This window comes from Ovis canadensis, chromosome 19 (assembly GCF_042477335.2).
Source record: "Ovis canadensis isolate MfBH-ARS-UI-01 breed Bighorn chromosome 19, ARS-UI_OviCan_v2, whole genome shotgun sequence".
In the NCBI taxonomy this organism is placed as follows: domain Eukaryota; kingdom Metazoa; phylum Chordata; class Mammalia; order Artiodactyla; family Bovidae; genus Ovis; species Ovis canadensis.
The window spans coordinates 57,844,731-57,860,276 of NC_091263.1; the positions used below are offsets into that span (position 1 = coordinate 57,844,731).

General features: G+C 51.1%; 1 protein-coding gene and 1 non-coding gene across 3 annotated transcripts in view; one reads left to right on the plus strand and one right to left on the minus strand.

Annotated features, from left to right (window-relative positions):
* Positions 1-10,109, minus strand: part of ABHD6 (abhydrolase domain containing 6, acylglycerol lipase) — a 101,947-nt gene extending 91,838 nt beyond the window's left edge. Inside the window, exon 1 of one of the 2 annotated variants that reach the window (XM_069560558.1) lies at positions 9,515-10,109. The gene's annotated coding sequence lies outside the window, so the exon portion shown is untranslated. The remainder of the gene's footprint in view (positions 1-9,514) is intronic. The other variant, XM_069560557.1, reaches the window with a different exon arrangement.
* A 1,907-nt stretch (positions 10,110-12,016) lies between these two features.
* Positions 12,017-12,089, plus strand: TRNAG-CCC (transfer RNA glycine (anticodon CCC)). Its single transcript has one exon. It is a non-coding gene; the product is annotated as a tRNA-Gly (tRNA).
* The last annotated feature ends 3,457 nt before the right edge of the window (positions 12,090-15,546 follow it).

Genomic DNA, 15,546 nt, shown 5'->3' on the forward strand with positions numbered 1-15,546 from the left:
GCCTGGCTGGGACAAAGAGTGCCTGTGACTTTTCAGGGTATGGGGTGTACCCTGGTCCTATGTATTCAGCTTTGGCTTTGTCCAGAGGGTTTGAAATCTTAGGGAACCAGTTACCATGCCCATTCCCCAGGGTCCAGCACCCTCAGAGTCTGTCTCAGTAGGTCTGGGGTGGCCCTAGAACCTGCATTTTTAATAAGCTCCTAGGTGATATGAGGGCTTCCCTGGTGGCTCAGCTGGTAAAGAATCTGCCTGCAATGCAGGAGACCTGGGTTTGATCCCTTGGTTGGGAAGATCCCCTGGAGAAGGGGACAGGTACCCACTCTAGTATTCTAGCCTGGAGAATTCCATGAACAGTATAGTCCATGGGGTCACAAAGAGTCAGACATGACTGAGTGACTTTCATTCTCTGAATGGCCTAGGTGATATGAGGACCAGATTTTTCTTTCATTATTTATTGGGGACCAAATCTTTCACCCACACTCCTATACCCTCCTAGATGAGAAGAGTTGTAGCATGGTGTACACCATCACATACTAACTGGGGGACCTTGAGCAGCTCATCAGCCTTCAGTCTCCTTATGTATAAAGTGGAGTTAAAAAAGAATCAACCTCCTGGAGGAAGTTTAAATAAGATAATGCACTTAAAACACTATCTGACCGACCCCCTCAAAAGCCCTCAACAAATGGGTTATTTTTATTAATAAGACTTGTTTCGTTAAAGGGTAAGCCAGTCAAGCCTTTGGGTATATGCACCCAGTTATTTAAGGCTCTCAGTTATTTAGAATGAATTTCTGCCATACAAGGAATCAGGCCAAGTTTCCAATTCTTTTTCATTCAACACAGCAAGTATTTCAGCATATTTGAGTCTTGAGAAATGGAGATGTCCCTACGTCCAGTCCTTGCTGTCTTGTCATCCTCATCAACACTCCTTTCTTACCTCAAACAAACGTGCTCTCCAGTGCCCTTCACCCTCTCCCTGTGGGTTGGAGGGGCAGGGAGGGGGATGCAGAAGGGAGCTTCTCCAGTTCAGCCACCCTGGCTCCCACCTCTGCCTCGGGTTGCACAAGGCAAGTGTAAAGGGCAGATGCAAAATCAGGGGGGGAAAGAATGACAAACTGGAGGTCGCATCTCTTTCCTCCCAGAAAAAGTACAAGGGCAGGAGGGGTGTGTGGGTGAGAGAGGTCACACCCATATCAGTTACCAAGTCTTCACCATGGCCCACAAAGCTCTCACAAAATAGTTCTTGGTTTTCACTTACCTTTCCAACTCTACTTTCAACCATGTACACTCTGTAATCACACCACTTCGCTCCTCGTTCACACTCTTGCCAGCCTCTGGGACTTTTCACATGCTGTTTCCTTCCTCCTGCATTGCTCTTCTTCCCCTTCACTTAATAACCTTCTCATTCCTCGAAACTCAGCTTAAACCTTGTTCATTCAGGGAGGCCTTCTCTGGCCAACTCTCCCCAGTTTATTTTGGGATCTGCAATTACATCTTCCCATGGTGCCCTGTGTATTTCCTTCCTATATCTCATCACAAGTGTAATCACCTGGCCAATGTCTGTTCTCCATCTCCAACCACTACCTCTATAAGGAAAGAGCTATGTCTTCTTAGTCACTGCTTAATACATTGTTGTTGGTTAGTTAAACTCAGGGGGTACTACAGTACCATCCTGGAGGAAAATGCAATAGTCTTTACAGAGTTCTCCTTAAAAAAAATATTCTGAGCAAAATGCAATAGACACTGGGTAGGAAAATTGTTATAAATTTTCTTTTAGAAACCCTCCCAGATGGAAATATCTAATTTACCAAGTTCAGTTCAGTCGCTCAGTCATGTCCGACTCTGCGACCCCATGAACCACAGCACTCCAGGCCTCCCTGTCCATCACCAACTCCCGGAGTCCACCCAAACCCCATGTCCATCGAGTCGGTGATGCCATCCAACCATGTCATCCTCTGTCGTCCCCTTCTCCTCCTGCCCTCAATATTTCCCAGCATCAGAGTCTTTTCAAATGAGTCAGCTCTTCGCATCAGTGGCCAAAGTATTGGAGTTTCAGCTTCAACATCAGTCTTTCCAATGAACACCTAGGACTGATCTCCTTTAAGATGGACTAGTTGGATCTCCTTGCAGTCCAAGGGACTCTCAAGAGTCTTCTCCAACACCACAGTTCAAAAACATCAATTCTTCGGTGCTCAGCTTTCTTTATAGTCCAACTCTCACATCCATACATGACTACTGTAAAAACCATAGCCTTGACTAGACGGACCTTTGTTGACAAAGTAGTGTCTCTGCTTTTTAATATGCTATCTAGGTTGGCCATAACTTTCCTTCCAAGGAGTAAGCATCTTTTAATTTCATAGCTGCAATCACATCTGCAGTGATTTTGGAGCCCAAAAAAATAAAGTCAGCCACTGTTTCCACTGTTTCCCCATCTATTCGCCATGAAATGATAGGACCGGATGCCATGATCTTCGTTTTCTGAATGTTGAGCCTTAATCCAACTTTTTACTCTCCTCTTTCACTTTCATCAAGAGGCTCTTTAGTTCTTCACTTTCTGCCATAAGGGTGGTGTCATCTGCGTATCTAAGGGTTATTGATATTTCTCCCGGCAATCTTTATTCCAGCTTGTGCTTCCTCCAGCCCAGCAGGGAATAATTTTTGCTGGTACTAACTAAGGATTAAACAGAAAACTAGCAGGGCCTTCCAGTCTAGTGTAGCTTCTCAAAGAACATGTGAGGGATATAAAATAGAATGGCAGGAATTCCCTGGAGGTCCACTAGTTAGGACCCAACACCTGCACTCCCCAGGGAGCAGGTTCAATCCCTGGTTGGGGAACCTCGCGGCATGGCCAAATAAAATAGGACGGCATCAGACACAGAAGAATTAAAGCTTAAAACCGAGCTAAAGGTAAACCTCATTGCGGTTCCTCAAACGTGCTCCCCCACCTTCCTGCCTCAGGTCTTTGTAACGCCGTTCTCTCTGCCAAAAGTGCCCTCCCCTCTTTGCCGCTGTAACCTGTGAGAACAAAGTCCCTCACTCTTTAAGTCTAAGGCTTTCAAACACTTCCAAACTCCATTCCAACCTCCCTTCGCTGAAAGGAGCGCTCTAGTCGCTCTCAGGCGCACGGACGCCGGCCCACGCACGCACCACGCCGGCCCACGCACGCACCACGCCGGCCCACGCACGCACCACGCCGGCCCACGCACGCACCACGCCGGCCCACGCACGCACCACGCCGGCCCACGCACGCACCACGCCGGCCCACGCACGCACGTTTGCAAGCGGCACCAGCCAGCCGCTTAGCAGACCTCGTGTGGGCCCACCTGGCGCACATGCTCCAGGCGGCCACGGTTTCTGCTGATTGTTACAAGCCCAAGTTCCTACCTCATCTGAGTTCACTGATGACAGGAGAAAATATGTGTTCAGTTCAGTTCAGTCACTCAGTCGTGTCCGACTCTTTGTGACCCCATGAATTGCAGCACGCCAGGCCTCCCTGGAGTTCACTCAGATTCACGTCCATCGAGTCAGTGATGCCATCCAGCCATCTCATCCTCTGTCATCCCCTTCTCCTCCTGCCCCCAATCCCTCCCAGCATCAAAGCCTTTTCCAATGAGTCAGTTCTTCGCATGAGCTGGCCAAAGTACTGTAGTTTCAGCTTTAGCATCATTCCTTCCAAAGAAATCCCAGGGCTATTTCCTTCAGAATGGACTGGTTGGATCTCCTTGCAGTCCAAGGGACTCTCAAGAGTCTTCTCCAACACCACAGTTCAAAAGCATCAATTCTTCAGCGCTCAGCCTTCTTCACAGTCCAACTCTCACATCCATACATGACTACTGGAAAAACCATAGCCTTGACTAGTTTGGACCTTAGTCGGCAAAGTAATGTCTCTGCTTTTGAATATGCTATCTAGGTTGATCATAGCTTTCCTTCCAAGAAGTAAGTGTCTTTTAATTTCATGGCTGCAGTCACCATCTGCAGTGATTTTGGAGCCCCCCAAAATAAAGTCAGCCACTGTTTCCTTATTGATTTCCCATGAAGTGATGTGACCGGATGCCATGATCTTCGTTTTCTAAATGTTGAGCTTTAAGCCAACTTTTTCACTCTCCTCTTTCAGTTTCATCAAGAGGCTTTTGAGTTCCTCTTCACTTTCTGCCATAAGGGTGGTGTCATCTGCATATCTGAGGTTATTGATATTTCTCCTGGCAATCTTGATTCCAGCTTGTGTTTCTTCCAGTCCAGTGTTTCTCATGATGTACTCTGCATATAAGTTAAATAAGCAGGGTGACAATATACAGCCTTGATGTAATCCTTTTCCTATTTGGAACCAGTCTGTTGTTCCATGTCCAGTTCTAACTGTTGCTTCCTGACCTGCATATAGGTTTCTCAAGAGGCAGGTCAGGTGGTCTGGTATTCCCCTCTCTCAGAATTTTCCACAGTTTATTGTGATCCACACAGTCAATGGCTTTGGCATAGTCAATAAAGCAGAAATAGATGTTTTTCTGGAACTCACTTGCTTTTTCCATGATCCAGCGGATGTTGGCAATTTGATCTCTGGTTCCTCTGCCTTTTTTAAAACCAGCTTGAACATCAGGAAGGTCACGGTTCACGTACTGAAAAGTTCTTCTGCTGAGCCTTTTTTCTCTAGGAACCTCTTTTACTTCCCCGTCAAATACCCTGAAAATTTCATGTTATTTTTCCGTCCTATTTACGATTCTTGCTTGTTTGAGATATTTTAATAATTTCATCAAAGTTAGAGCTGAAAACGTCTGTATTTGGATGGAGGGGGCAGAATTTTTAAAATATGTATTTGGCTGCACTAGGTCTTAACTGTGGCATCTGAGATCTTTGATCTTCCTTGCCACTCTCAGCCTCTTTAGATGCGGCATACGGGATCTAGTTCCCTGACCAAGGATGGAAGCCAGGCCCCCGGCATTGGGAGCGCAGAGTCTTAGCCACTGGACCATCAGGCAAGTCCCTAAAAGTGTCTTTAAAGATAATAATAACAATGGCAGCAGCACTTGCCAAAGCTTACTCTGTGCCAGGCTGTTTTTAAGAAATACCATTAGTGCTGCTAGGAAATAACAGCCCTAAAAATATGGGTTCTGTTGTCATCTCCATTTTATAGAGGAGGAAACTCAGGCCCAGACAAGTTAAACAACTTGCCCATTGTCACACAGCTGGTGAGTAATGGAGGTAGTGCCTCCCTCATGAGACAAAGTAGGCACGGGGCCGATGGCCACAATATGTTTAGAAGCCACAGGAATGTTTTAATTTTTTCAGAATAAGGAGGAAAAGAAATTCAAAATTTAGGTTGAAGACACATTTTTTTGCATTTAATATTAATATAAATGTATGTGTACAAGTGTTGTAAAATATAATTTTTATTAATTTTTTATGGAAGAGATTCGTAAAGGCAGAAGTACCCTAAGAACCTACAGAGGTCATAACCTGACCTTGGTGAAGTCAGAAGTACAATCAAGTAAGTGTGCCCCCAAAGTTCGTGTTTTCACTAGTCTAGTCTAACTCCACATTGTTGCTGTTGTTTAGTCACCAAGTCGTGTCTGACTCTTTGCCACCTCGTGTACTGCAGCCTGCCAGGCGCCTTTGTCCATCAGATTTCCCAGGCAGGAACACTGGAGTGGGTTGCCATTTCCTTCTCCAGGGGATCTTCCGGACTCAGGAATTGAACCCTGCATCTCCTGCTTGTTCGATGGTAGAGATAGGTGGATTCTTTACCACTGAGCCACCTAGGAAGCCCACCCGCTGGTGTTTCTACCAGTGTGAAAACTGCAGTCCAAGGCCACACAACAAATGGATGGCAGAAGGCAAGCAGAGAAAAACAGGTTTCCAGGGGCCAAAACTGGTAACTACCCTTGTGGTCCAACAGCACCACCTAGTGGTCTTCCTAGGAACTTCTCTTGAAGAGGATGCAGGTCCAAATACTCCCGGGAAACAACTACCAGTCTACCCGTGGACTTCATACTCAGCAGTAGCGGAACGCAAACACACCCCGAGAGCAGCCACAGGGCCCACTGGGCTCTGGCAGAGACGGGCTACATGTTTGGGGACCCTTTCTCCTGGTCACACAACACTCCCAGCCTTCTCGACAAGTCATGTGATTTGTTTTCACTGATAGAACGTGGCAGTGTTTGTCAGCTCCAGGCCAGAGTAGTCAAGAGTGGGCGTGTACTCTCCAGTCCTTCAGCCTGTCTTCCCTCATCCCCCAGTTGGGTATAGGGGATTCAGGCGAGGACTCCGAGGCCCTGGGAGATGGCAGAGTCACCAGATAGATGGCGGAAGCCTGGGTCCCCAGATCACCTTGTGGTGGGTGACCCGCTGAACCTCAGATTGCACTGTGCTGTAATAAATATATCTTTATTTTGTCAATAAGTGTGAGCAACTGGGATTCAGGGCTGTTTGTTATAGCAGTGAGGCAACCCTGACCCTTGCAGGTTCTTGGGGTAGGGGTGAGGGGAAGGCGGTGTGTGCAGAAAGTAAACATGGAAATGACTTCCTCCCTAAACTGTGGGCTCTACTGGGACTGAGCAGTTCTGCTCTGGGTCCCTTCAACAAAATGTAGAATAAGGACAGGGAGGTGGACCAACCCCATACCGGGCTCCACTTAGCACCTTAAGAACTGAAAGAGCCCCCTCCCCTGCCCTGGGACTGCTAGTTAAACACTTGCAGGTTCCACTGTTTCCCTCCCAGGAGTGACTTGGCTGGCAGTGGTGATGGTGGGGGTGGGGAACTCAGCAAATAGCTAGGGTCTCTGAGGGCAGACAGGTCGCAGCAGGTGGGGCCCCCTGAATCCCACCTTAGAGTAGACCTGTGCCCCTCCCCTGCTTGGCAGAGGAGGCAGGGCTGGACAGAACAGAGAGAGGGTGGGTGGGGCTGGCAGCGTCTCTGCCCTGCAGGGTCCACATGGACCACAGGAAAAGGAAGGAGCAGGTTCTGAACCCCCAGCTCATTCACATCAGCTGGTCTGTTCGCCGTGCAACATGGAAGATGTTACTTTTGATGTAAAACTTCTTTGTGATGGGCTGGAACCTGGCATAAGTTGGAGGCCTGGCATCCTTCATGGCTTCCCCTGGAACACAACAAGGGCCTGGTGGAGCTGGGGCCACCACGCCTCCTGCCAGCCCAGCTCTAGCCCAGCACAGCATACAGCCACAGCAGCGCTGGGTGCTGGACAGTGAAATGCTCCTGAGCAGTTAGTAGCCCCTGATCCCTATCTGAGGTCCCCCTCCCCTTCCTTCTTAGAATCTGCTAACTAAACGGTATGCCTGGCAAAGCATAGGAACCTCAACACCCTGCTTTGGCCCCATGACCAGGATTTGCCCTGATAGGTGGCACCTAGGGTTCTCTAGTTGTTAACTATTTTGACAGCATCCCTACCCCAAGCTCACTTCCCCCTCATCACATTTCTCCTCTTGTCCAGCGACTCCCCTCCCACTCCAGTGCTCCACGGCAAACACCTCCAGGGTCCTGACCAAGGCTGAACTAGCTCCCCAAATGCCCACTGGCTGCAAATCCTGCCTGTTGAATTAATAATAAAAATAATACCAGTAACCACTTCTTGAGCATTTACTGTGTGCCAGGCACTAGACGAGTGCTTTCTATGTGTAAAAGTCACTTGGGGTTGACCCAGCTGGGGCCCAGACAGTGCCTTCAACCCCTCCGTTCCATGGCTGTTTACACCCACTGGGAAGACGCAGCTCCTGTCTGTAACTGTTGGGGAGGGGAGAAGTGGTCAGCAGAAGTTCTGTCCATCTGTTCCCCTTCTGGCCTATGAACCGGTTGGCTTAGAGGAATGAAGTCCAGACACAACTGACAGAATGTTCCAGAGATTCTGGGAGCAACTGTGGCTTCAACAGAACACTATGAGGGAAAACTAAACTTTGTCCTGAACCTGTACTGCCCTTGTACCCAGGGGGTCATTCAGAATCAGCTCCTCTGACCCCAGCGCTTGGGTTGCTGGATAAAATGCAGGGTGTCCAATTACATCTGAATTTCACAGATACTTTTTTCAGGATAAGTATGTCCCATGCCATACTTGGGTGCATGGGACTTAAACTAAAAGGTTATTGCTTATCTGAAACACAAATGCAACTGGGCAGTTTGTATTTTAATCTGCTCCGTCGGCACCCCTGTGCTTGGCATGGCTTCAGAGGCAGTGGGCATGGACCCATGGGCCTAACAGAAGAGGAGGAACGGAGAAGCCCTGTGTGATGCCTATCTCACTCTGTAGACAGAGGGAGTCAGGCCTTTCTCAGAAGAATCTGATGAAGGAAATTCGGCCTGGGACTCTACTCAACACGCCGTTCCAGCAGGCCTTTGCTGACCACCTAGTGTACTACCAGAGCAGCCCCTTATCCTCTATCTCTGTCTCCTGATTTACCGCTTCTTAAAGCAATTGTGACCCATGGACCAAACCGATAACATCAGTGTCAGCAGGGAGCTGGTTAGAAATGCAGAATCTCACCTCATCCCTGAAATTCATTGAAAGATCACAACCCACATTTTAACAAGACCCCCAGGTGATTCCCCAGGTGACAATAAAGATTGAAAAGCACAGTTCTGTAGCATGGACCACTGCCTGACTCTACTTTATCCGTCTGGCACCAGCCCTCTGTGAGGGGCCATGTCCATCTTGCTCCCTGCCAGACACTCCAGGACAAAAAGAGGAGCATATATGAGGTGCTCAATAAACCTCTGTTGAATGAATGAACCAGAATTCAAATCCAGTCTGATAATATCAACCTGCCTAGCTCTATGCAGGTTGGTTCACCGACTCCTTTTGGGGCAGAGCTGGGATTCAATGGCTCCACATCTCCCTCTACTGGCTGTTCTGAACAAGATTCTCCCAGGATTACATGCAGAAGGCCTGTGTGTCCTTTCCACCTCACGCAGCTTTCTGAGGGCTAACTCCTGCTCAAGGTGTTCTCCTACCAGATTTCCCCCAAAACTCTGTGACAAAGGAAGGGAAGTACTTGTTTGTCCCCATTTTTTGGATGTGGAAACTGAGGCCCAGAGAAGTTAAGGTTCTTGCTTGAGCTCACACAACATGAAAGTCATGAAGCCAGGATTTGAACTCACACTTCTTGATTCCAAATCAAATCCTCATTCCCTAGTTCATATTCATTTCTCCCACAGTCCCTGAGTGCCAGCCCCAACCTGGGAGCTGGGAGGGCATTAATGACCTTAACTAAGAAGCCCTGGAACCTCAAGGCCTCACCAGGCTAGAGGGATACTCAAGGAATGGCAATGGTGCTTGCGCAAACTCAGAAAGCTATGAGCGCATAAAGATGGGCTCATCTGCCTGGAGGTCTCCTGGAAGACTTCTCAGAGGAGGTGACATCTGAAAGTTAGCCAGCAGAGGGAGGTTCAGAGGAAAGACCAGAGTGTGAGGAATCTGGAGCCCTGCTCAGAGCATAGTGAGCCAGAGGAATGTGATGCGGGGCAAGGCTGGGCCCGCCTGGCAAGGCCTGGAATGGCAAGAGGGTGGTGGCCCTTACCCATGTGCCAGCCGTACTCCCAGGATGACACAATCGGGTACAGAAACTTCTCCTCCGGCTTCTGCCGATACCGCTCCCGGAGGTACGAGGCCCGGCCTTGGCCGTCGTGGGAGATGCCTTGGAAGAGCAGCTGCAGGGTGCAGGGGGGGACCTGCCTCATCCCTGAGCCCACAGGCTGGGTCTGATCTGCAGGCCCCCGAGTTGCTCTTTGGGCCTGCCAGCCTCTGTCTACCTTGGGTGCAGAGCCCTGGACACCCACTCCCCGGGACAGCTGATCCTGGAGCTCCCTGGTCTCCAGCCGTCCAGCAGGTACCTCCTTGCTGTCAGGGGAGCTGGTGGCCTGCGATGGCCTCGCTCCGAAGGCTGACGGGAAGGCGGCCTTCTGAGGCTGCTTCCTGGGCAAGGCTCCCTCCTTCAGGTGCTTGTGGCCATAGCTGAGGTTCCAGGCCACCCGAGCGGTGGTCTCCTTGCGGATGTGCTCCTGCCAGCAGGCTTGCTTCTGGGAGGTGAACAGATCCTTCATGGCAGTGTGGGGGAGGGGCCGGGGAGGGCGGCAACATTCTGCAGCCTGTGTTTGCACCACCGGGGCCTCGTCTCCAGGGATACGTGCGGCCAATGAGGGCCGAGTTGCCGAGGCCCTGCTGGCAAGGAGGGGCTGGGCTGCTAGGGGCACTGGGGAGACATATGCAGGCAGTGGGACAGACAGACCGAAGGCCACACCCACCCGGGCTGCCTGGCAGGGGGCCACGTTCTCCCCTAAAGGAACCAGGGCTGGTGCCTTTGCCCTTCATACCCAGAGGATCCCCGGTGGCACATAAGGTTCCACAGCCTCTATTCCATCCGGCAAACCCAAGTGTACCCCTAACTGCATGCCAGGCACCCAAGGGAGTCTAAAAGAGAGGTCCGGTCTCCACTCCAGGAAACTCTGGACACGTGGCTGGGAGCCAGCCCCTCACACAGCTCTGCCACCTGACAGCTACACGGCCTCATCTGTGCAGCGAGGTGATGGTGGGAACTTAAATGCTCAGTGACATTAGGACAGTGTGTAAACAATGGGAACAGGGCCTGGCACAGAGGAAGCCCTTGGTAAATGTCAGCTGATGACTAACAAGTACCTGCTAGGTACCAGCTGCTAGGCTGAGCTCCACGAGCCTTAAACCACCCGCTTGATTACTGGGGCCCTCATAGCCTCCTCTTCAGGTGGGCAAAGGGAGGCCTGGGAGAAATACTGCGCCCTGGGCACACTGCCCATGGGTGCCAGGCCCTGGGCTGGGGGCCTCACTGAATAACCCTACTCAGTGACTTAATAGGCTCTCTTATGCCATTTTTCCAGGTGAGAAAAGTGATGCTCAGCACTGTTAAGTGGTTGCACTGGGATTGGCTCCAAAACCCACAGCTCCGTTACAGACCCTCCTGTGAGACAGGCATCATGAGAGAGGCACAGACAGGACGGGGCGGAGGACGCATCAGCAGGACCGTGAAGTCAGCCTCCTGGATCCTCACACTCCGCCTCCCTGTACCAGAGAGAAGTTTACCCACAGTGCCCTGGGGCCACTCGCCTTTCTGCTCTGCTGGGTGTGCTCTCATTTATTCATTCAACAAACATTCACTTTCTCTTGACCCTGTGCCAGGCACCCAGCCAGGTAATAAAGGTCGATGAGAAGGGACAGAGCCCACAGGCTTCCTGCCCTCAGTGTTTCTCCGTCCAGGGGAGACAGATACATAACCAGATGGATAGAAGGGCAGGCAGGGAATTAGGGGGATGGTCTGGGTAGTCTTCCTGGAGGAGGTGTCTTTTGATTGAGAACTGAACCATGAACACCGGTTCATTGCAACTCTCTTGCCAAGAGGCAGGTTAAGTAAGGATAGAGGGAGGAAAGTCTAGAGTTAGGGGGCAGGGGGTGCCAAGACCGTGGGGTCAAACGGTGTTGGGGTGAAGAACTCAAGAAAGCGCCCGTGGCCCAGACCACCCCTACCTGCAGACTCCTTAGCCCAGGTGTTCAGAGCACAAGAGGGTGGAGGTGGATATCCCTCTCCCTGGGGCTTCGGATATCCTGTGCCTTCCCCACCACCAGGGCTCCCCACGGTGCCACAGTTGAAGGCCGCCCCGCTGGTCACCGAGGTGACAACAGCCCAGGCAGCTGTCCTCTCGCCCAGTGGACAGGCTTCCCGCCTCCATGGGAGGGTGCAGAGAGGCACCCCTAAAGTGCTGCCTTTCAGTGGGCCCAAGGACGCCAACCACCCACAGTGACCGGCCTCCAGATTCTGTTCCCGTGTTAAGGTGTCCAACCTGGGCGAGGCGCCTTGGAACAGCTTCAGGACCCCGAGTTTTAGTTTAGACTTCCGGAGTTTTAACAAAGCCTTGATCGTCACTATCCTTTCTGAGCCTCGGCACACTCCCCTGTGAAGAACTGCAGATGATCCTAACAGTGCTTAGCATTGTCACTTATATTTTTCTTACTCTAAATTTTGAAACTCATTTGTAAGCCACCAACAGGGACTTCCCTGGTGGTCCAGTGACTAAGACTCTGTACTCCCAATGCAGAGGGCCCAGGTTCTATCCCTGGTCAGGGAACTAGATCCCACATGCTGCAACTAAGTTCGCCTGCCGCAACAAAGATCAAAGACCCCACACGCCGCAACTAAGACCTGAAACCAAATATATATTAAAAAATAAAAGCCACCACCCACCCCTGGGGTGTGGCGGCAGCCCCCAGGCCTGCCTCTGGTCTCTGTGAGCAGGGTCACAGGTGCACCTGAGTCTCCACCCAGCCTTCTGGCCACACCCCCAGACCACCAGGGACCCATGCTGTCCACGCCCACTGATGACCCCACCCTAATCCCCAGCCTGTAACTTTGTCCAAGGGCCTCTCCTAGGACTCAGTACATGTCTTAAAGTAGCTTCTCCTGGAATTAAGCTCTCAGAGCTTTCTCTCAGAAGAATCATTTTAGGCACTGAGCGAGTAATAATCATTTTGTGAACCTTGTCAGTGATATTCTTTACGGCATCTTGTCGGCGAATCCTAAGAACACTCTACGGAATAGGTCCCATTACCCCACGTCACCGGAGAAAGTCAGGGAGGCGCTGTTTTCTGTGAGTGTGTGCAATCGGCCAGAGGTCACGGATTTGAATCTGCCGGCCTGTGCTAACAGCCCCCATGCTAAACGGTTTCTCCACAAACCGTGCTTCCCCACTGTGAGGTACCCCTTCTACTTCACCTTGGGCAGCTGAGTCTCCTCAAAACTCATGCAGCCCCTCTCCCGGCAGCTCAGGGTTTGCCCAGGTCAGTTGGAAGATGGATGTGCTGTGAGATCTTGCTGAAGATTCATCTTAGAGTGGATTTCCCCATTATCTTCCCATTTTATAGATAAAGGCACTGAGGCACAAGAGAAGGTAACTGCCTGAGGCAGGCGAACTGAGACTGGAATCCAGACCTCCTGACCTGCTGCTTTCTGAGCGTTTCTCACACATGGGTTTCCCGTGAAGCAGGCATCTCTGGGGCTTGGTGCCTGTGCCAAGGCTTCCTTCTCTGCTATCACCCCACTGGCGCCCAGCATCAGCTTTGCCCTAAGAATGTCCACGCTGACAGGGAGAGGTGTCTGGTGCTTGGGAAGGCGGCGGTCATGGTCAAGGCAGAGGGAGTGATGTGGGCAATAAAAGGCTGCAGATTCTTTCATCTTCCAGCTTTGTCCTGGGGAGATAAGCAGGCCCAACATACAGAACGCCCTTGGACGCGAGCCACAAGTCAGGCTCGTAAATTCCCCACCTCCTGCAGGCCTGCTTGAGAGAACTCTTGAAGAAGAAAGAAGGGATGTAGGGTGGGCCACCCTAAATTCCTTGCACATGAGCTGGTCCCCTGTGGGCTCAGGGGCCCAGACAAAAGCCTTATCACAAAGCAGAAAGGATCTCTTTGTCTAGGGCAGCACCCTGAGGACAAAGCAGAGGAAAAAAATGGGACTCAGCCTTGCCTTGAGCGATGTGACATTTTCACTCCCTCTTGGAGTTATGATTTGCTATTGTGAGGAGCAGAAAAAATTAGCCAAACAAGCTGTGTTTCTGGGAGAGTTTTCATTAGTCGAAATTAGTTGATTACAAAGCCCCATCTTCCCACGAGTTAATGGAGACTTGGAGAGAGTCCATCCTTTTGCTCAAGCACTAAAGCCAAAGGGCATTTGAATCAACAATCTTGCCCATTTTCAAACACAAACTTGGGGGGCTGACGAGGATTGAGCACCCATTTCACCATTAATCTTTACTCTGCTAATTTCTAAGTCTGTGCAGTTTTCAAGGAAAATTAAATCCCTGTGTGCCCAACTCATTTTACACAAAACTCATCAAAATGTAGCTTTCAAGGCCCCTTTGAAGTCTTAAGACCAGACAGGTGGACAAGGGCCCGCATTGATAAAAGGCTGCCCCCCTGGTTGCACTGCTTCCCTGAGTCACAGAGGGAAACAGGGTGAGGAGGGGGTCTGGGCGTGGAGGGGACGGGCCTGTTCTGAGCTGGGGGTCTCTGCGTGGCAGCTGGAAGCTGCTGTGTGCCTAACTTCCACTGGTCACCAGAGAGTGATGGTCCAGCCAGCTCTGGGAATGAAAGGGGCAGAGTCAACCAGTCAAAGTCAGAAAGGGCCTGGCACCTAATTGCTAAAGGGTCAGGTTTCAAAGTTTTCAAGGTGTTTGTACAAACAACAGCTGGTTCCCATAGCAGCAAGTCCAGGTGCACATAACAACTGCCCTGTGGTACAAGCCACTGACCAGTTGAGAAATGCACAGGTTTCATCCTGAGACGTCCTTCATGTAATTGCCGGGGGGAAGGCCAGGAGCAGCACCTCGTACTAACAAGTAGCCTGTAGAGGAGGCCCATTACCTCTGGCAGGGTTTGGTCACAGACAGCAGTGGCCAAGGCTCTCACAGCTCCCAGAGGGCTCACAGCACACTCTGAGAGGTGAAGCAGCTTCCCCAAGCCACACTGCCAGTGAGTGGCAGAGCCAGGACGTAATCCCTAGGCTACTTGATGCTAAAGTCCAGATGTTAATTTACCAATGCTGCCTCCCCAGAAACCAGCCAGGCTTCAACAGGGTGGGATCCTGGTCTCCTCTTTGGGCAAATGCAGCCTACCGTGGCCTCTCCAGACCCACTGGAGACAGCCTGCATTCCGCAAAGTCCATGGATGTCCTGGAGTCCAGGAACAGACGTTCACGGCACAGGCCCACAGACAAGGCTGCTCTCTCCAGAACGATGGGCAGAAAGACCCTCCATCCCTTCAGTCCTCCTCCCACCTCTCAGAGGTACACAATGCATCACTGTCCTGATCACCAGCTGGGCATCGGGAAGAAGCACACCAAAAGAAGACTTTCTTTCCACCCCTCACCCCCAGTGCAGGGTTGGGGGTCCAGAATGGACTTCCTGTCATCACGGCACCCATTGGTGCCCAGGGGGAGAGGGAGGGATCCTGGGTTCCTGCTGTGTGTCTGCTCCCACAGCAGGATAAGCAGGGAAGTAGAGCTCCCACTCTGGGGACAAAAGGCAGGGGCCAGAATCTGCCCCCAGTGGGCCCCGAGACTGCACACACGTTACCGCAGCACCTGAGTTAGCATCCTCACCATGAAACCATATCACAGCACTGCCGCAGAACAGGAGGCAGGGGCTGAGAGTGTCATAAGCACATGGCAAGGAGAAGCTTCCCAAGCCAAACCCTGCTGTCCCAGGGAGTGACAGGTGACGCCACTTCTTGCCTCAATACATTCCCTCCAGCGACGGTTTCACAGCTCATCAGGAAAAAGGCTTTCTTTCTCTCTCTCATAAAACCACAGCCTTCCCCTCAGTGGGTTTCGTATGTGGGACTCTTAACCAGGGCAAACCGCAGCAAACTTCCCCGGGAGGCTGTGCTGGTGCCAGGGCGCCTCACCCTGATAAACTACCCCCCAGGGCCTGCGGAGAAATAGAACATCCCCCAGCGAAAAGAGCCGAAGCTCCCCATCGAGACAAGTGGCTTAATCTGCATCCTTTTGGCCAGGGTTTGGGAGGGTGGGTC